General features: G+C 42.8%; 1 protein-coding gene across 1 annotated transcript in view; it reads right to left on the reverse strand.

Annotated features, from left to right (window-relative positions):
• Window positions 1–16,374, reverse strand: part of PLA2G7 (phospholipase A2 group VII) — a 41,642-nt gene extending 25,268 nt beyond the window's left edge. Inside the window, exon 1 of the mRNA XM_014465191.2 lies at window positions 16,208–16,374. The gene's annotated coding sequence lies outside the window, so the exon portion shown is untranslated. The remainder of the gene's footprint in view (window positions 1–16,207) is intronic.
• Window positions 16,375–21,291: the final 4,917 nt, after the last annotated feature.

Consider the following 21,291-nt stretch of genomic DNA (forward strand, 5'->3'; position numbering starts at 1 on the left):
AGAGCGAGTGAGGCTGTGCTCTGTCCTAAATGAAGAGCTTGAATGATTCAGAGTATGGTTTGTGAGGTAACTTCTGTGTTTGAGGGAGGAGATAGGTAATAGACAATACTTATGGTGGGTGGGGAGGGAAGGGGGAACCTCAGAGCAAATAGTTTTGTTCTTGGAATGCCACCTGTGCTCATAAGGCAAGCAAAAATGGGACAACTGCTCTTTTCTGAAAGAAAGTTTTCTTTAACTCTGGGGAACCAGTAGCCAGTCCTCTCTCAGGAGGTTTGAGTGAAAGGGGAAGTTCCAGATAAGAAGTCCTTTTGAAACTAAATTACTGATGCTGTGGCAAAAGGCTGAAGAAGACATAAGACGATTTTGATGCCAGTCTTTTGAGTATATTTTGAGCATTTTCTCAATCAGTTTTACGTTTTCTAAAATCCTGAATGAGAACTCTTGGGACCAGAAAGTGGACTTGATGAAGCATGCTTCTGGAAGAAATGATGGGGAACTCAAGAGGTTAAAATGTTTAGCTTTCGTTATACAGTTAATAGGCTTGGTGATTAATGCACGTAGAAGGCTGTTGTTCCAGGAACAGAAATATATGACTGGACCTACCAAGACTCCAGGACATCCGCAAGCAGTTCGACCTTTGTGCCCAGGTGATCAAGACGGTATCTGAGCCATTGAGCTCCAGGGAGAGAATGTTAGCCACCCAGGACGTAGATAAAGGATCACCAGGCGGCAGATGAAGGGAAATCAAATGGCTGGACTGCAGCTTTTATCTAATGAACCTTTTCCCTGAATTACAAACCCCTTACCTAATTTCTCCTGAATCCCAAATGCCTTTTACCTACACTTTTCTTGTCCTTATAAAAAAGGTCGTCTCGAGATGAGATGGAAGAGGGTACATAACCATGGTCTTTTAGGGTATATAACTGTGGTCTGTTCAGGTCGCCAGCCACCTGAATAAAGCGCTCATAAAGAATCAACCCTTATCTCTACTCATTGGTTCTGGTAGTGACAGGCAGTAGGAACACAACCTTTTGGGTTTCAGAACCAACAAATGCTCCTGATTGACAAGTCACGGGCATCTGAGAAGAGACGCAGGGATTGGTTTCCCAGTTGATCTTGGTTTAGTTGTGCTTTAATATTAGCAGAACTCTTAAAGATAAGCAAAGAAGCCAAAACTGGTTTGGCTCAGTGGATAGAGCGTCGGCCTGCGGACTGAAAGGTCCCAGGTTTGATTCCAGTCAAGGGCATGTACCTGGGTTGTGGGCACATCCCCAGTAGGAGATGTGCAGGAGGCAGCTGATCGATGTTTCTCTCTCATGGATGTTTCTAACTCTCTGTCTCTCTCCCTTCCTCTCTGTAAAAAATCAATAAAACATATTAAAAAAAAAGATAAGCAAAGAAGTATTTTGACAGTAACTTAGACCTTTTGAATACAAATTCGATTACTGTTTAGGTAAGTTGTTGGAGAAGATCATGGAGAGGACAAGACCTCCTCCCTGTTGACCCTCAGGCTCAACCCAGGCTCCTCCCTGCCTCTCCTATTCTGGGAACGTGCGTTCTGCTTGCCTTCCTCATGTTAGAAGCTGCCCAAGGACACAGCCTTGAGATAATAATGTGTGGTTGAAACCATCTGGACAGTACACGTGCCTAAACCCAGCTAAGGCCTCTAATTAGTGGTTTGTGGTTATTAGGATGTCAAGAAACTTTAAGATTCTTGTGGGCGGGTGCTGAAATCTACTCATCTTGTGGCTGCTGAAGACAAGCCGAGTAGGTAAGTTCCCTTGCTTATTAAACCGCCACTTACCCGCCTAGAGTGTTCTGCGTCTCTCTGCGGTCTCTCCCTGCTTTCTGTATGTATGGGGCCTGGTTTCATATTCCACCTCAGAAGCTCCTGAGGTTTCAAACTAACAGAAATTTTAAAAGGTGATATGAGGATGTCAGATGGGTACTAAACTTCGGAGTGATCACTTTGTAAATTATATAAATGCTAGTAAGTTATACAAATGTTGTACACCTGAAACTAATATACTATTGTATGTCAACTGTTAGGTAAAAAATAAAAATAAAATAATCAATAAAAAAATAACAGGTGATATGAAGCATACATTACCTTTTTATTGACCACCTACTCTGTGCCAGCACTGTCTGGCTAGGTACTTTATGTAATCTCTGGACCTCCCAACAAGGAATAGAGTTGGGCAGGTAGTATTACCTTCATTTTACAGTTAAAAACACTGAGGCTTTGAGAATTTGGCTGACTCCTGTGATTGACAGGTTTCAGAGGCTTGATCCACAAACCCAGCCCTCCGAGGTCAATGAGAAAAGACTATCAGTTAGCATGCTCTCATTTTTATTTAAATATATACAGTTATACACAAATAGGGGGGAAAATATAGATGGATGTTAAGCCAGAATGTTCTCAGTGGTTAATATTTGAGTGGTGAAATTATAGGTAATTTTATTTTATATTTTTTTACATGTACTTTAAAAATTTTCAACAATGTACATGAATTACTTGCGTAGGTAAAAAGGCAAAGAAACAAAACCATAGCTCATTTCTTGGGCAATTAAATCCAAACAAATGGCTTCCTGTCAGAAACACGTATTTTTCCGTGTATAAGATGTTATTTTTTTTCTAAAATCATTTCGATATATTAGGTCCAATTCAGAGATAATATTGGATTTGGGGCTTTGCTTTAGAGCAACAATTTTAGGAGATAGGTATGCTTAGTTTCATTTTGAAAGTTTGGGGTAGGTATTTTCCTTTAAAAAAATATTGGTTTGTGTTTATTATAATTTCAAATTAGTACTCATGAGCTAGGCACCATGCTTAGCTTTTAAGGGAATCCCAGTGTGTGTGATGTGGTTTGTATAGGTGTGTGTATATACTAGTGGGGAGGAGGAGGTGTAGGATGACAAATAAAAGAGAAATAACACACTTCAAAGAGTGCCTGGTTTTGTGGTTCAGATGACAATGGACATAACCTATTCTATTTCTGGTTAAACTATGAGACATTCATTTAATCCCCTCATTTTACGTACAAGGAAACTGAGGCCCAGAGAGGGGAAGCTACTTACCTGAAACCACACAACAAAGTAGTGGCCAAGCTGGGATCAAACAGCTTGTTCCCTGGTCACCGGTCATCAGGTTTGCAACAGCAGTGAGTCCTGCCCTTTACTGGGGTGCATCTGGGCTCTTTTGTCGAGATCTGGACAATGAATATGGAAGCTGCCAAGGGCAATGGGCAGGGCCTGGGTTTGCAATCAGAAGGCTTAACTCTGGCCCAGTCACTGCACATGGGAGACCTAAATCTCCCAATGAGTGAAAGGGGATTAACCATCCCTATCCCACAGGGTTGATGAAGTGAGGGGAAATGCCAGCATGGAGCCAAACACACCAACTCTCAATGAATGTCCCTTGTCCTGCTTCATCAGGAACAAGCTTAGCCATTGGGAACAAAATATACTGAGCTCCAGAGACTACTTTCTGAGAGAGGAAAGCGCCCAGCGATCTGCAAGTGGTTGCCACCGGTTGAGAACCACGTGTCTATGTGAAAGGCAAGCAGGCACAGGAAGGGGTCTACCTTACCTGGGAAGTGGGACAAAACCACATACCGAGAAACTAACAGGGTGGCAAACCATCTACTTTAAGAGAAATAACTGAAGAGTCCTCTTGCTAAACAGGTAGGTTGAACTAACAGTATACATAGTGTTTGTTTAGGTTTACAAAGATATATAAATTCCTTATTAATGTATTCAACTTGTGAGTTACCGTATTTTTCTGTGTATAAGATGCTATTTTTTTCTAAAATCACTAGACTGAAAATCGAGGGGCATCTTATACATAGAAGTCAGACTAGGAGGGAGACCCCTGCGCGTAGCTGCCCATACCTTGTCAAACAGGCTTCCTCCAATCACAAGCCTTATTGTTACTGATGTCAGCTGGTGCTGTAATTGGAGGTGGAGAGTGCACAGATGCAACAGGGACCAGAGCATTCTGAGCCCATAAAGATCTCAAAAAATAAAAAGATAAATACTGGTATGTGATTGTCTTACTCTGCAAAATTCAAACTGAATGTAATCAGCTATGCAAAAGAGCATGGAAACAGAGCTGCAGAGAGACCATTTGGATCTCCTCCCACTGAGTGTCTGATCAGACAGTGGAGAAAACAGGAAGAACAACTCCTTAAGATGCCAAAAAAGAAGGCCTTAAGAGGAAAACCAGCAAAATGTTTAAGATATTGATTTCTTAATTTGGGTTGGAAAAGTGGGGGCATCTTATACATGGGGGTGTCTTATACATGAAAAAATGTGGTACACACATCACCACACTTGCCTTGCATCTTATTCTCCAATTATTTTAGTTGGGGATCTTCCACCCTGATGCCCTTGCTTGTTTCACAACCAGGAGCATGTGCCCCTTCCCACAATTTATTTTTATTGATTTTTTGAGAGGAAGGGGGGAAGGAGAGAGAGAGAGAGAGAGAGAGAGAGAGAGAGAGAGAGAGAGAAACATCAAGGATGAGAGAGAATCATTAATTGGCTGCCTCCTGCATGCCCCCTACTGGGGATTGAGCCCACAACCCAGGCATATGCCCTTGAGCAGAATCAAACCCAGGATCCTTCAGTCCACAGGCTGATATCCTATCCACTGAGCCAAACCAGTTAGGGCAGGGTGTTTACTTTTTTGCACAGTATATTCTACCACAACAGCCTATGCACAAGACCATCCACTAACCTAACCGTTTGTCTATCCATTCAAGCATTTACTAAGCAGCATCCATGTACCAAGTACTGAGTGCTAAATATACTGCTGGCTTATATGATAAGCACACTGAACCCCATGTAGGAAAACAATGAAGCAAGGGCTCCAAAGCTTTGGGGAAAGTTTACTTAGAATATTTCAATTAGAAAAATCTTCAAATGAATTAGTCTAATCAATATATGCATGAATTTTATGTTGGCCTAGTGTTGTCTTTACCTTGAATTACAAACAGAGGATGAGTATACTACAGTATTTGTGGTACTTGAACCTTCTATAGGTCTTAATTCTGCTTTGGCTAAGTGCTGAGGAAGCACTGAGAGAACCATCAGTTTTTTAAATGCAACTTGGAGTTTGAGATATTTGAACAGATGTGACTTCAATGTGGGTACAAAGGAGGATGGTGAGTTCTGGGGTGGGCAGTGCTGGAAGGCATGGAAAGCCTTCCTAGAAGAGGTCACACTGGAGATGACTCTGAAAAGGAGCCTTAGCTGACTGACTTGGCTTGATGGGAAGAAGAAGGAAGACGTTTCACAGAAAGGACACAAGGATGCAGGCTGGGAATCAGTAAGAGGGGTGGTAGGAGACATTAGGAGATGGGTGTTGGGAGGAAGGAGGTTGGAGGCAAGAGCAGGAGCCAGAACACAAAGACCCTTACACACAGCACATCTGAGTGTGGACCCTTGCCCCACAGGTCATTTGCCCACTGCGCCCAGCACTGAGGGCCTTTCCCTCACCAGAGGGACAATGAATGTCTGCAGGAGTGACTTTAGCACTGCAGAAGGGAGCCTCCGCGTGTCCTGAGTCCAATGACATGTGTATGTGTGTGCATGTATATGGTGGGAGGTAAGTAGCGGGGTCTGGAGCCTCACCTGCTCACTGGGCTCACAGGTGTGCCCATGGTCTCAGATCAGCTCAACTTGTGCCTCGTGATTTCATGGCAGCTCCTTCTTTACACTTTAGCTCACCTCTCTCCCCGTCACGTTAAAGTCTTCCCTCCTCCACCCCGTTTTCCTATTCCTTACAAATGAAGATCTGAAAACATCCTTCTCAGAGGAAAACAGAGAACATCTTCTCTTTGCCTTCGTTTCAGTTTTGAAGCACAGGTTACCCCTCCTCCTTAGAACCAGCTCTTGGTCCCAAGCGTCAGCCTCATCCTTCCAGAGTCAAGGACAACATCAGCTTCTTCCCCCAGTGCCTCCTCAGCACCCATAGATCATTACTTTGCATTTAATTCATGTCACTTTTAAACATTTAAAATATTTTCTTGCCCATTTTCTTTCCCCAAATAGATTGAAACTGCTCCTGAGAAATGTCCAATATCTTTCATTTTTTTAGATTTCTCACAGTTCTATGACATGCCTAGCAGGCCCTTAATAATACATTCCTCTGGTTTCAATGAGAAAAATCTGCAAATGAATTAGTCTAATCAATATATGCATGAATTGTATGTTGGCCTAGTGTTGTCTTTATCTTGAATTACATATAGAGGATGAGTATACTGTAGTATTTTATAGCACTTCTCTAGGTTTATTTCTTATATATGCTGTTTTATTATTTTGTGTGATCTTATTATAAGTAACATTTTGGGGAACATGTGCAAACATTTCCCATTTTACTGAAATGAAAACAGTGCTTCTTGCTTTTATGAACAAAGAACTACTCTGTATGGCCACAAGTCCCCATCCTCCCCGGACACTGGAGTCTTTCATCTTCAGATGGTCATTGAGATCTGAGAGAATGACCACAAGGGATTCTGACTCTGAACACAGAGGAATAATTCATAAAAAGTCTTAACTCTCAAAGCATTCTTTCCACAGAAAATGAGCTAGCTAAAAATGCATTCATATTTGAGAACCAGGACCCTGAAAAGACTAATATTTATTCTGGACATTTAGAACTGATGAGTCCAAGGTGAAAACACTAAAATGCTTGATATACAGCCTTCATTATCATAAACTATGAAAACCCATTATCCCCATCACCAGCCAATACAAAATTTTCTAGCTGGCCACACAGAGCAATAAGTGGTAACCCCAAATACAGAACACAGAACTTACCCATTTTTTTAGATTTTTTCAATTACAGTTTACATTTGATGTCAATTTGTATTAGTTTCAGGTGTACAGAATAGTGGTTAGACAATCATATACTTCACAAAGTGCTTAATCTGTTCTTTACCAATGCAAAATTTACCAAAGCAAAGTCAGCAATTCTAGTGGAAGTATAAATGGGTTTACTGATTTTTTGGAAGGCAATTTGGGGACCCTTCGATTGCTCATATACTTTGACCTTTACATAACATTTCTGAGATCAGCACACAAAAACATCTTATACACATGGAAGTAAGACCCTAAAAATGTAGTGCACTATGGAGTTTATTCCAACTCTATTTATAAGAGCCAACACACACACATACACACATGGAAACCATACAGATGTTAAACAATAAGAGAATATCAATGGGATTTTATTGTTATTTATGTGATAATTACAAAGTAATTCTTTATGATTTAGGAAACTGTTTACAACACAATTTTATTTGGAAAAAGATATAAAATTGCCATGCAAAAATTCATACTAAAAAGACTTATTAATATAATAAGGGTAATGGAATTATGGGCGTTTCTCCACTATGTTTTATATATTTTACAATATAATGTATTGCTTTACTAATAAAAAATCATTTTAAGAGGATATTTAAGGAGTGTTTGTATGACCATGAAAAGTGTTTGTTTAATATTTAGTAAAATGCTGTGTAAAGATTTAAGAGAATTATCCGTGCTCCCAGATACATAAAAGAAGAGGAGACAAAAAGAATAAGAAGAAACAAAACAAATAAATAACAAATATTTTAAAAGTTTATCTTCTTTAGAGAGTTTTGCATAGTTAGAAACTAAAGGTAATTTTTTATCTTCCCCTCTACTTTTCTCTTTTCCACAATATTAAATCAATGAGAATATCTATTTTTAAAAAATCAATAATGGTTTAAATACTAAAGGTGGAAAATAATTTTCTTTAATTCTGGCTCCTTGACCACTAGATAAATACCATCCTGGAAGATCAAGAAGATCTTTAAATGAGAGGTCAGAGAACATGTCCTATTTCAACCAGTTTAGAAGTAGATATCTTTTTGCCTTTCGTCTGTGGACTTTGTATCTACCACTGAAACCACGGTTTCCTATGTGCTCCTCAATTCTCGGCTGAGATCTCCATATGCGCTACCATGACCTCTGCAAATCCCGTTTCCCCCCATTTGTCTGTCACTGTTAAATTCTCATCATAGGCATCATGTCCCTTTTGAAATAAAAGATAAACCAAAACAGTAGGTAAAATGTCCATTCTCAAGACCAGAATGTCTGTCAAGAGCTAATGAATACTAAGTCCATGCAAAACCCACTTCTGGCAACAGATTAGGGAATGGACCTTAAGTCTTCTGTTACCGGTGAAGAGAAAGAAAATGCTCTTTCACAAGTATCAGTGATCTCTTTGTCAAATTCTTTCTGATTAACTTTTGGAATGGGAGGATATGACAGGCAGAATAATGAGACTACTCCACCCCCTTCCCCCCCCCCAAAAAAAAAACAGTCCACACCCTAATCTCCAGTACCTGTGAATATGTTATGTTACATGGCAAAGGGAAATGAAGGTCCCAGATGGAATTAGGGTTGCTAATTAGTTGAATTTAGAGAGATTATCCTGACTATCCAGGTGGGCCCAATATAATCACAAAGGCCCTTAAAAGTGGAAGAGAGAGGCAGAAGAGGAAGTCAGAGTGATCAGATGAGAGAAAACTCAATCCACTATTGCTGGCTTTGAGGATGGAAGAGTGGGGCCATGAGCCAAATCATGAATGGCCTTTCTGGAGAACGTGAGGAGGCTCTGAAAAGGAATGCAGCTGCCGGAAAACACATACATTTTGGCCCATTGAGGCCATTTTAGACATCTAACAGAACTGTAAGATAAATTTGTGTTGCCTTAAGCCAATAAACTTGTGATCAATTGTTATAGTTGCAATAGAAAATGAATACAGAGCATAGAAAGTTACAGAATGATATCAGAGAGCAAATAACAGACCAATTTACTTTTGACTAAAGCCAATGAAAGGGATTTCTTAAATCTCACAACTGACCCAGTACCAAACTGAATGATTAAAAAGATAAAATCTTCTGCTTTGGTTGTTTCACAATAGGATGAAGGCAGGAGACTGTCAATCTTGCAGCCCTGATTTCTAAGCAATTTATTACTACTTTTCTATCATAGTATCTTTTGTTGTTATTTAACATGTAACATTACATATTTGTTGTTTACAAATTCAAAAATTACAGAAAGGTGTAACTCTGAAAGTCCAAATTTCTGTAACTTTACATGCATTCCCTCCCCTGATCAGACACAGTTTCATATTATGGAAACTCCTGCTCCTAATTAGATGTAAAGGACCTCACATACATTTCTCTATAACAATATTTTTAAAGCAACTTATACTCTTGCTTGATAAGGAAACAGTATTTCCTTATGAAACAAGCCCAAGGCAGCTAGAACATCATCCTATCGTAGTGATGCTCAACTGGAGCAGTTTTGCTTTCCAAAGATATTTGGCAAAGTCTGGAGACATTTTTGATTGTCACAACTGGGAGTGGGTGCTACTGGCATCTGATGGGGTCTGGTCAGAGATACTGATAACCATCCTACAACAACAGGACAGCCCCCACGAGAAATGCCAGTGATGTTGAGATTGAGAAACCCTGGTCTAAGGGATGCCGGTGAAACAAAATATTTATTTCATTCTGAAACAGGCGACAGGGAGGCAGATGCCTGATCAATACAAGGAAGAACTTTTCAATCAGGCCATTTGCGATGTATACCTCTCAATGCAGAGAGTTCTCTGTCATGAGGAGAATTCAAACACTGCTAACTGGTCCCCTGCCAGGCGCTAAAAAAGTGATGGGTGCATGGGTGTGGCTGGACTCTGAGGTTCCGACTTTATCTAAGAAATGATTCCTTTTAAAAGCATTGACAAAAATGCCCTTACTTTGTACTTGTTAATATTGAAAGTAGGAAAGAGAAAAAACCTACTCTATCAATATTATTTTTCTCTACCATGTGAGCTGCGGAATAAAACTTAGCCTGGGCATTATCTCAGATGCAGACCATCTAAGTGCCTTCTGCAAGAGGATCTAATGCCTCTTATCTTGGGAAGTAGACACAACTCTTGTGAAATCATTTCACAACCTAAGAAACGCCATAAAGGTCAAGAAAGCAAAATAAGCAGTTCCCTATTGCGGTAATAAAACGGCTGTTTATAAGTACAAGTACCTAAACGCTGCAACTCAAATAAAATGGACCGATTCTACTTACATTTTTTAAATGGGGACTCGTCTGCATCTAGTTTGCAAATGTCCAGATGTCTGGCGCCCTGTCCAGCTTAAAAGCCGCAGACGCTAAGCGTTTTCTAAGATCGCTGAGCAGTTTGATGCTATGCTGGAAGCATACTGGGACATCCCACACCAGTTAAAGCCCTTCTTATGCAAGTGTTGGGGTTTTAGGGAGGTTAATAATAAAAATAAAACTAAAACACTGAGTCAAGGGAACAATAACCCAACAATAACTACACTGTTGAGGGAACAAGGCAGAAAGTCACACGAGGAGATGAAGGAACCAGGGATGTTTACTCAGGGGGAAACCCAGAGAGTACATGACAGCTGCAAATTTATGGACAAGGATTTATTCTACTGGGATCCAGATTGTAGAACTTGGTCAGAAGAAGCCTTGCAACAATTACCATATTCTCTTTATTAGAGGAGCAGCTTAAGCACAGGTCTGGGACTACCAGCAAAGATCCTGAGAAGGGATTCCTGCATTGGATGAGGATGAAAGTGGAACAGATAGACTAGAGAACCATGAACCTGAGGGTTAAGATCAGAAGACTATGAGGGCAGACAGGCAATGTAGATGAGTTAAACAGGACCTGTGTACCAGAAAAATCAGTGGTGGGGACTGTGGCAAATGGGACCATCAAAAAGGGAGTCACACCACTCTTCAGGAGCTCCATGTCACCAGGCCTCCTAGTTTATTTTTCAAGAAAAGCTGGAAGACTATATTCATATGTACAATCTACTGACTTATAAAGGATAGCAGCTAATTCAGCATTTCATTTCAAAACATGTAACTCAACAGAACAGATGAGTGGCCTCCAAGCAGAACATGAACCTCTTCCTTAAAAATGCCCCCAACTTGCCAAACCGGTTTGGCTCAGTGGATGGAGCATCGGTGGACTGAAGGGTCCTGGGTTCGATTCCGGTCAGGGGCATGTACCTGGGTTGCGGGCACTTCCCCAGTGGGAGATGTGCAGGAGGCAGCTGATCGATGTTTCTCTCTCAACGATGTTTCTAACTCTCTATCTCTCTCCCTTTCTCTCTGTAAAAAATCAATAAAATATATTTTTTAAAAAATGCCCCCAACCACCGTCACCCCGAAGAGATGAGGGTGGTAATTACCACAGGAAGGAACTCGTACAGATCCCAGAATTACTGTCACGTTTTTGTCTGCAATTTGAATCACCAGACTGGCCACTTTGAACTGAAATTCAGAACCACTGACCAACAAATAATGAATGGGGCCTGGCGAGTGAAGATAACCGAGAGACAATTAAGTTCCTAAAAGCGGAGTCTTCCCCTGCACACCATGTAATTGAGGAAAGGCTTCCATTTGCTTGTAAACAGAAACATCTCATTCTAGTAAATTGCATGTCAAAATGAGGCAGGAAAGAGAAACAGGGTTGCCTCACTGTGGTAGGAGGTGTCCTGTTGCTGATGTCATCACTACCCTAGCCCGTAAACAACATTGAAACTCTTCCCTGGCCCTCTTAGTCAGTGATCAACCAGGGAACGTTCACGAGCTTCCTTTGAGAGAGAATGCCTCACTAAGGGAAACAATCCTATTCAACTCTGGTTCACAGCCCTCTCCAGAAATCCCGCTGGCACGTATAGGTTTTCAATTATCAAGAGACCTTTGCCCAACAGATATCTGTGCACAGCAGTATTCGGGACAAAGGCAAAGCTGCTAACTCTTTTCTGTATTTTTTTTCCCAATTCCAAGCTTCAAATACTCTATTTTGAATTTTACCTAATCACTTTCAATTTCTAAAAGTAGGATGTCTATCAGTTTAACATTAATATTACAGCATTCTATAATGATGTTGTTGTTTTTTTAAAATTTTCTATTGATTTTTAGAGAGAGAGGAAGGGAGAAGAGAGAAACATCAATGTGAGAGCATACTATCCATCAGCTGCCTCCTGCACGACCCCTACTGAGGACCGAGCCCTCAACCTCAGTATCCAAAGGTCAACCCGTTGGTGCACAGTACCATGCCCAACCTCCTGAGCCACACAAGCCAGGGCTATGATGGTGTGTGTTACAGGTAGCTCTTAGGTAAGGGTTCCCAATACTCGGAACAAAGCAGAACATTTTTTATGCATAATAAGTTACATTATTTGGAAAGAATAAGATATATTTAAAAAGCATTGAAATTTGTTATAAAAATTTTAAAAATTATGCACAGGGAATTCAAAGTAACACAATATTAGCAAATAATCTATACTAATAATAGAGGAATATGAAAATTGTCTGGGATGCTGTCACAGTAACAGTAACAACCGAACAGAAGGCTGCGTGGGGTGACAAGGCTGGCAGGGGGGTTAGTGAGGGATGACCAAATGACTGAACAAGCAGGCTGCATTGGGCAACCAGGCCAGCAGCGGGGTTAGTGAGGGATGACCAAACAACTGAACAGCAGGCTGCGTGGGGTGACCAGGCCAGCAGGGGAGGGCAGTTGGGGGTGAGATCAGGTCAGCCTGGGAGGGCAGTTGGGGTGACCAGGCCTGCAGGGGAGGGCAGTTGTGGGCCATTAGGCCAGCAAGGGGAGGGCAGTTGGGGGCAATCAGGCTGGCAGGGGAACAGTTAGGCATCAATGAGGCTGGCAGGGGAGCGGTTAGGGGGTGATCAGCCTGGCAGGCAGAGTGGTTAGGGGCAATCAGGCAGGCAGGCAGGCAAGCGGTTAGGAGTCAGTGGTCCTGGATTGTGAGAGGGATGTCCAACTGCCAGTTTAGGCCTGATTCCGCAGGCCTAAACCGGCAGTTGGACATCCACCGAGGGGTCCCAGATTGGAGAGAGTGCAGGCCGGGCTGAGGGCCACCCCCCTCCCATGCACAAATTTCATGCACCGGGCCTCTAGTGATAGTAATAAACTCTTACATTACCCTTAAGAGCTTATTCACTAGTGTATTTGTTTTTACAAAATATAGCAATGTCATCCCCATTGTGTAGATGGGAAATTTGAGAAACATTAACTTCCCACTCTACCTCTAAAAATAGCTTCTGCCCACCTACTGCTTCCACCCTCCACTAGATTGCTACCAACAAAAACCCAGAGCTGGTATCCTTTCTCCCTGTTAACCATTCTTCACATAGCACTCAGAGTTACCTCTGAAAAAATGTAACTATCTTGTCATGCCTCTGCTTCTGGCTTCTTGCTGCTTGTAAAGCCCAGAGCGCTTACCTCAGCCGAGGAGGCTCTGCAGGACCTGGTTCCTGCCCCTCACCCTCACTCCTTCCTTCTGGTTCTCCTTCTCCCTCCTCACTCTAGCCACACTGCCTTCCTTCCAACTGTGCCTGGAACATGCCAAACTTGTTCCCAGGACTGTGCACTTGTGGTTCCATCCACAGGAACTGTCTGCCCATCTTCTGGGGACTCATCTAAAGGCCATCTCTCAGAAAAGCTTCTCCTCAAAACTCAATTCAAGAAGCCCAGCCCCTCCCATCTCTCTCTCTCTCTCTCTCTCTCTCTCTCTCTCTCTCTCTCACACACACACACACACCACAATATCTACCACAGCACTGTTTCTGTTTCTTCAAAGCTTCTGTTTCTTCAAAGCTTGCAGTACTAACAGACTTTACCTGCTCATCCCTCAATTCTAGAATGTGAACTCCGTGAGAACAGAGCCCTACTTGTCTTAATCACACTGCTCTGTAGTTAGTGCCTGGAACATGGTAGGTGCTCAATAAATATTTCTTGAAGTCAGTGAGGGAATGAACAAAGTTTTCACTAGGAATCAACTAGCCCACTTAATTCAACCAACATCTATTTGTATGAGTACACTTTTCTTTCTCCCCCACTGCTAAGTTTATTTTTTAAGAGAAACTATATATATATATATATATATATATATATATATATATATATATATATATATATATATCTGGCTGTTTCTATTAGTGTGTTATATCTGTAAAATGGTCAAAGTGACAGTGAGGTGCTGGCTTCACAGAGAAAGGCAGTCAGAATCCACTGTCCATCTCTTGAAACCACAAAGCTTCCACAGAATCCCAGAACAATATGACTTCTGAGCTCAATGTTCCCCCTTCGACGTCCAGTCACTCAATACTTTCTCTTCAGTGCTTCACTTTTATGGAATTTTCTCAATGCCTCAAGAGTGTGATCAATTATCCTGGGTGTCAAAGAAAAAAAAATCAGGCTTGCCCTGGCCAGTGTGGCTCAGTTGTTTGGGTGTCATCCCATGCACTGAAGGGGTGCAAGTTCCATTCCAGGTCAGGGCACATGCCGAGGTTTCTGGCTTGATACCCAGAGTGGCAGGTGGGGAGGGCATGTAGGAGGCAGCCCCATCAATGTTACTCTCTCATATCAATGTTTCTCTCTCTCTCTCTCTTCCTCTCTTTCTAAAAATCAATGAAGAATCTTAAAAAAAAATCAGGCTTAAGATGACACAAGGTATAAATAACCTAATGATCACCTTCCTTTCCAGGAAATATCCATTTTCTGGGGTGTCCGGGAAAGGAATATAAATGCCTAAACTCCAGCTGACTTTCCCAGGGGTCCCACTCCAGTTGCTCAGATACCTAATCAACACTTTCCTTAATGCTCTGTGGTGAGCCTCAAAGGGGATGAAAATTGTATCACCCCCAAATCTAACCATCCCCAAATCTAACCGTCCCCAAATCTAACTGTGAGGGCACAGACATAAAGTGGAGAGGAAATGAGGAACCAGCTGCCCAGGCTTCTGTTTTTTTTTGGGGGGGGGGACAGTTGGGGTGCTAGGCAAGCCCGTTTACACCTCAGAAGGGATGTTTCTCAATTGTCCCTGTTGCTCAGCCACCCATTTGACAATTCCTCCCTACTCTGCTCCTCCCTCACTGTCAGTAGCTCTGTGGACACTGGCAGCCCTGGTCTGTGGTGACAGACTGTGCTGTCAGCCTAAGGAGGAAGGGCCCATTTCAATGAAGAGCATCATCACACTGTCCCCAGCAGCAGCTCCTGCACAACTGTCTGGGGAAGAGAGAGAACCCTCCGTGCCCAGAGGCAGTGAGTGGAAGCCTGCAGGCTGGAAAATGCCATGTAGGTGGGCTCTCTCACCCGGGCCACCAGGACTCCCTCTGTGAGGACATCGGTCCGCATCCTGGCAGCTCCATCTCCTTCTTAGGGATCAAGCCAATACTTAATGCCCTGATCACCGAGCTCCATGTTAGCCTGAGATTTGGTCCTGAGCCTTTTGGGATTGTCAACACTTTGAAAGACGCATTTTCCTGCTCTTATTCGCATACCAGTGTCCCAGCTCAGCATTCTCGTTTGGGTCAAAGGCAATTTGTGCAAGACCGATTTGTTAATACAAGTCCCTCCCAAATCTGAGCCCGTGTGAACTTCGAAGGCGGCAAGCTCCCCTCCTGAGCCCCCACACCCCTCCCTCCTCCTCCCGCATCACCTTTGCAGCAGCGCCAAAAACCACAGGTCTGACGGAAAGCCCGACCTTTTCGTTTTTGGAGATAGAATCTTCCAGTAGAAGCTCCAGGGAATGATGGGGAAGAGCATATTCGCCGCTTCCAGGTTTTGTTTGACTTTTAAAAATGAATCCCCTCCGGCCCTGGGTAGAGCAGCGCATCCCTGATCTCACGGGGCCCACGGCGGGGAGCGGGGGCGCTGTGGGGTGTGAGGAGTGAAGGAGCCCAACAAGCTTTGTTTTTGTAATTCTGGTCCCAAACAGCGCCTCAGAACTGGGTTGATGCAGAAGCAATACTCCCAAAGGGAGGGTTTTGCTTTGCTTGTTTTGTCCCCAGGAGAGACCTATTGATCAGAAAACTCCCCAGGCTCCCAGTTCCTTGGGCCTGATTCTCCCTTTCGGGACCGAATTCTTTGGGTTTCTTCCTCGAGGAAAAGGTGCGGGAGACAGAGTTCGAATTCCGTCCCGCCGACCGCAAACATCCCAGCGCAGTCCCCGAGGGCGAGGGCGGCGGGACCGCGACGTGTAACCCCGCACCCCCAGCTCATAGGCGCTCCTAGTTCTCCGCCCCCCGTGCGGCGCCGGTCCAGCCCGAGCCCCGCGGGCCCCGCACCTCTCCCCTGGCTCCCGCCTCTCCCCCGGGGTCCCGCCTTACCAGGCGAGCTGCTCCCAAGAACCCGGGGACCAGGGCGCGTTCCGCGGCGCTCAGACGCAACCCGAGGGCGTCTTTCTCGGGTCTCTGCCAGCAGCAGTCACGTTGGCTGCGGGGCGGCCGGGCGTGCGGTGAGGCTGCAGCGGGCGAGTGGGCAGCCCACAGGCTTTGCCCCAGGTCCGTCCCGTGCTGTTTTATCTCCCCAACTTCTCCTCCCCCAGCTGCAGGAGGAGGGGCCGGGGAGGAGCATGTGGCCACCAGCCGCCCACGAGCAGAGGCGGTTTGGGATGCGAGGGTGCGCAGAGAACCCAACACCCTCCTCAGGGCCCGGGATCCCGCGACCTGGACCCGCGGACTAATGTAAGGCGCCCGGATGGACCCAGACAGCGCCTGGGAGGGGGTGCTGTGCCTCCCAGTTTCTGTTCTCAGACTCCGTTCTGATTCAGAGATCTGTTCCCTGTTTGCTTCGCCCCATATCCATCCAACCTTGCTTGTCTCACTAGATTCCCTCCGCTTGCATCTGTAATCTGGTATGCCCTGTGCATTCCGCATTTCGGTACACTGTAGGGTGGACACCGAATCGGAGACTGGGTAGACTGTGCTGTGGATTGGAAAGCCTGCCACGGGGCTGGTTTCATTTCTCCGAGGGAGTACAATGCAAGGGGACCAGAACGAGCGCTTACGCCGCGACCCTTTAACACAGTGCCTCATGTTGTGGTGACCCCAATTTCATTGTTACAAATTGAACATAAGTAATGCATAGTGATTAATCACAAAACAATATGTAATTATATATGTGTTTTCCGATGGTCTTAGACGACCCCGGTGAAAGGGTCCTTCGACCCCTAAAGGGGTCACGACCCACAGGTTGAGAACCGCTGGCTTAGGGGGAAATGGTGTAAGAGGGGCCATCTCATAGCTCAGTTTAATCCCAGTTATTTGTAGTTTAAACTGAAATCCCCTTCCCCATTTCCCAATGCTTTCTCCCCAATCCACTTTCCAATAAAAGCATATTTATTAAAAGTTTCCGTTAAAGACTCAGGGAACAGTTTGAAATGTATGCCTGGTGTTATTAAAGTTAGCATTTTTTAAAATAGTGATTATTTTGAGGGTGATGGAACTGTAAATGAAATTTATTTTATTTTTATTCAGAGGACTCATGGATTATAGCTTTCTCACACTTATGAGTGCTTTGACCTTGGGCAAATTCTTTATCCTTCCTGCTTCTCAGTTTCCTCATCACTATCAGGGAGATAATCAAAGTCCATCAGTCAAAGTCACCTTGTGGGAATAAAATTCAAATGCAGGTGAAATACTTAGGGTGAGCATGGCTCATGGGCAACATTCAACACTTATCTAATAGCAATACCTATAAGGAATCAGTGACATATGAAACGGATGCATGAAAAATTAAATAAAACTACATTAGCCTAATGACATTTTCCAGTACTGCCTGAGAGAACCTCCTGTGTAACCATCTGCCTCCAGAATATTAATCTGAAAGGCTACCCAAGAGGCCTTACGTTGAGAAGCAGCATGAGGCTGCATCACACTGAAAAAGATGGTGGGATTTGAAAGCGGGTCTTGAAGGCAAGTATGAAGTATTTTATTTACTTCTCTCAATGCCAGCTCTATGCCTCTTCCATCACCATCAGATCGTATTCCCTGAGGCTGTCCGAGTGGTTGGCATTTAGCAAGTTCCTGCCTGGAGAAAATACCCGGTGTAGGGTTGCCAAATCGAGCAAATAAAAGGGCAGGACATCCGGTTAAATTTGAATTTTAGATAAACAAAAAAAAGGTTTTAGTATAAGTAGGTTTCATGCAATATTTGGAACATACTTTTACTAAAAATTATTTGTTGTTATCTGAAATTCAAATTTAATTCGGCATTCGGTATTTTATCTGGCTGTGCTGGTCCAGTGAAATGAATACAGAATGGGCCCCACATCCAAAGGGAGGACAAGTGGACACAGACAGGCCGATTATAAGGTGGGTCTGATGTGGGTTTGGTTTTCGTGCTGCTCAGTGAAGAAAAGAAATAATGTACTTGTGTTTATAAGTTGATTCTTTGTTGAGCTATTTCTTATCTTTTAGTTCTCACTCCCATTTCCCACCAACTTAGCAGTGCTTCCTTACCCTTTAATATGAGCAAATAATGGCTCTCTCCTTCAATCAAGATATTGGATTGAATCATGTACTCAATAGTGTTTTCAGATAATTTTATTAAAGGCCAACTGAATGTCAGGCGCCATTTCAAGGATGAATAAGACACAGCCTGTGCCCTGAAGGATAATAAAATAACAACACAGAGTGCTGCTCCAGGTAAGTAAATGCAGAGGCCTGTGGGAGTTCAGAGAGTGAGTTACTGACTGTCCTTGGAAGCGGTGGGAGTCAGAGCCACCCTTACCCTTGCTGCACAAGATCAAATGGCTCCAATCCAGATGAGCGAGCAGAGGAGGGAAGTTCCAGAATGACAGCTGTGCCTAGGCCTGGAGACAAACCATTGTGATTGGAGTGGTTACACGGGGGGGGGGGGGGGATGGGATTTGATAAAACTGTAAGTATGATTGGGAACCCAGAGACTATTAAAAGTGACAGGATACAAAAATAAATAAATAAGTAAGTAAGTAAGTAAATAAATAAATAAACGTTTAAATTACCTAATTTTAAAATTTTAAAAATTAAGTTAAATCTAGGAACTGCAAGGGGGGAAATGTGGGAAAGGCAAGTGTGATGGAACCTAAAATAGATTGATTCTTTTAAATGTTTATTTTCCTTTTTATTAAATTTATTAGGGTGACACGAGTTAACAAAATTATACAGATTTCAGGTGCAGAATTCTACAACACACCCTCTGTACACAGTATTGTGTGTTCACCACCTGAAATGGTCTCTGCCCATCACCATTTATCCCCTCTATTCCCTCCTCTGCATCCCCTCACCCCCAGCAATCACCACACTCTTGTCCATGTCCATGAGTTCTTTCTCTTGTTTTTCTTTTGTGTTCAATTCCTCCACCGCCATCACCACGCCCCACCACCAGGCCCCACCACCAGCAGCTGTTAGCCTGATCTCTATTTATGAGTCTGTCTCTATTTTAATTGTTAGTTCATTGTGTTTATTAGATTCCATATTTGAGTGAAATCATATGGTACTTGTCTTTCTCTGACTGGCTTATTTCACTTAGCATAATGCTCTCCAGGTCTATGCATGCTGTTGCAAAGGGTAAGATTTCTTTCTTTTTTATGGTCAAATAGTATTCCACTGTGTAAATGTACCACAGCTTTTTTTTAAAGGGGAGAATGATGATTTTTATTTTTATATATTTTATTGACTTTTTACAGAGAGAAAGGAGGAGGGATAGAGAGTTAGAAACATTGATGAGAGAGAAACATCGATCAGCTGCCTCCTGCACACTCCCTACTGGGGATGTGTCCGTAACCAAGGTACATGCCCTTGACCGGAATCGAACCTGGGACCTTGAGTCCACAGGCTGATGCTCTATCCACTGAGCCAAACCAGTTAGGGCAACCACAGCTTTTTTATCCACTCATCTGCTGATGGGCACTTGGGCTGCTTCCAAATCTTGGCTATTGTAAATAATGCTGCAATGAACATAAGAGTGCACATATTCCTTTGAGTTAGTGTTTTGGGTTTTTTCGGATATATTTCCAGAAGTGGAATCACTGCATCATAAGGCAGCTCCACTTTTTATTTTTTGAGGTAACTCCTTACTGCTTTCCACAGTGGCTGCACCAGTCTGCATTCCCACCAGCAGTGCACAGGGTTCCCTTTTCTCCGCATCCTCACCAATACTTGTTGTTTGTTGATTTATTGATGATAGCCGTTCTGACAGGTATAAAGTTGTTACAGAAGACCAGAGAAAAACCAAGCCATGCTTAGAGAAAGGGAGTTACATTTTATCATTAAATTCTGCGCAGGCCCAGAGAAAAATGTGTCTTTCAAATTCTGGGGCCCCCAACATGGAGGAAACTTTTTCTATTTATACTTTTTCCAGTCCTTTGTCTCCCAAATTTGGAATGAGACTTCCAGGCCTTCTGAGAAAGAAGGCCTGTGTGCTGGGAAGGGACCATGAGACCATATCTCAAGGCCTGGCCTGGTGCCAGCACTGATAATTCTGTCTAGAGCAGAGTTGATGGCCTCTCTGGAATGGGAGAGTCATATTTTCCTTATTATTTAAGCAAGCAAGTGTTTACAGAAGCCAAAATAGCAGGGTTAAACTTTCAAACAGCAGTTTTTATATAAGATGGATGCTTCAAGGTAATATCTCATTGTGGTTTTAATTTGCATTTCTCTGATGATTAGTGATGATGACTATTTTTTCATATGTCTATTGGCCATCTGTATGTCCTCTTTGGCCATTTTTCTATTCATGTCCTTTGGCCATTTTTTTAAATTGGAGTGTTTGTTTTGTTAGTGTTGAATTTAAAAAAGTTCTTTGTAAATTTTGGATATTAACCCCTTATCTCAATGTATTGGCGAATATGTTGTATCCCTTTCAGTGGGTTGTCTTTTAATTTTGTTGATGGTTTCCTTTGCTTTACAAAAACTTTTTAGTTTGATGTAATCCCATTTGTTTATTTTTTTCTTTTGTTTCCCTTGCCTGAGGAGATATATCAGAAAAAATATTGCTATAAGAAATGTCTGAGATTTCACTGCCTATGTTTTCTTCTAAGATTTTTATGGTTTTGAGTCCAATATTTAAGTCTTTTATCCATTTTGAGTTTATTCTTTTGTATGGGGTAAGAAGGTGGTCTAGTTTCTTTTCTTTCTTTCTTTTTTTTTGCATGTATCTGTCCAATATTTCCAACACCGTTTATTGAATCAACTATCTTTACCTCATTGTATGTTTTTGCCTCCTTGTCAAATATTAATTGACTATAAAGACATGGGTTTATTTCTGGGCTCTCTATTCCGTTTCATTGATCTATATGTCTGTTTTTGTTTTTTTGCCAGTACCATGCTATTTTGATTACTATGGCCTTGTAGCATAGTTTGATATCTGGTAGTGTGATTCCTCCAACTTTGTTCTGCTTTCTCAAGATGCTCAACCATTGAACTATGCC

Source organism: Myotis lucifugus, unplaced genomic scaffold (genome assembly GCF_000147115.1).
Source record: "Myotis lucifugus unplaced genomic scaffold, Myoluc2.0 scaffold_281, whole genome shotgun sequence".
Lineage (NCBI taxonomy): Eukaryota > Metazoa > Chordata > Mammalia > Chiroptera > Vespertilionidae > Myotis > Myotis lucifugus.